Genomic DNA, 1,314 nt, shown 5'->3' on the forward strand with positions numbered 1-1,314 from the left:
CCTCCTCATTTGCTGTGACATAAAGCTGGTTGAAAGACTTACTTTCTATTAATTTCATCAATTATTAACATATTCATTTGGCTAAATCCACCTAAATTAAACAGTTTGGAGGCTGATGAGATAGCTCAGCCAACTAAGCACCTGCTTTGGCAGGAGAAAGGACCAGGGTTTGATCTCCAGTCCCGCATACTGTGCCAGCCCCACCCCGGGGCATGCTGAGCCATGTGAATAAGTCCAGGCGTGGTGGTGCATGCCTGTAATTCCAGTGCTGGGGTGACTGAAAACAAGAGGATCACTATGAGTCAAGCTACATAGTGAGACCCTGTGCCAAATACATAAATGAAAACACACACACACACACACACACACACACACACACACAGAGTCTGTCAACTCCATGCCTATATCCATAGCTGGAATAAAACATGCAGCATGGTCGTATTTCTGTGTTAATCACTTTCCTGTCATCAGGAAGGCAGCTATGCTCACCACTATACCACCAACGCTTTCCCTTCATCAGGACACAAACACCTGAGGCCCACAGTGTCCAAAAAGAGAGGCCTAATTTGGCTTCTGGTTTCAGGGGTTCAGTCCATGGTTTGCTCGCTCCACCATCATGGTGGAAGGGCAGGGTGGAGCAAAGCTGCTGCATCCTTGATGGCTGGAAACCAGAGCAGGAAAACACTGCTGAGGAGGAAGAGGCTCAGGACCAGATATAGACCCCAAGACCACACCTTCATGAGTCTCTCACACACTCCCAGCAAGCCTTTCAGCCAATTAAGCTTAACCTCGACAAATATTTTTAGATGTTCACAATGAATTTCAAGATGCTCCCTGACATTTCTGGCCTCCTTATTATTTACTCCTACTGTGTTCTATACAATTTAATATCTTACCCCATCTCTCCAGAGTTACAGAACCTCTCCCATATCACTGATCTCAAGTGACTGGCTCACTTGCTATTTCACGAAGAAAATCAAAGGAATTTTTAAAAATTACTGAAAAGTTTCCATTACCATGCTTATGACAGACCAGTACTCCTGTCCTCATCCTTTGTGCATTCTTGAAGGCTTCTGTCTGCTTATACTAGATGAATAACTATTCCTGGCAAGAACCTCAGAGGCCCAGATTCCCTCTGTTCACTAGATCTTGGCCTCTCTGACCTTCTAAGGGCAGCCTCAATTTTCTCCTCCTCTTCCTGCTGCAACATCAGTTTCCCCTCCCTACCAGATCTTTGCCCTCAACATATCACCTTGCTGTTATTTCTCTCACCTAAAAACACCCTTTTATATCTTATTTCACTTTCTCATTTTT

This window comes from Octodon degus, unplaced genomic scaffold (assembly GCF_000260255.1).
Source record: "Octodon degus isolate 3935 unplaced genomic scaffold, OctDeg1.0 scaffold00119, whole genome shotgun sequence".
NCBI lineage: Eukaryota > Metazoa > Chordata > Mammalia > Rodentia > Octodontidae > Octodon > Octodon degus.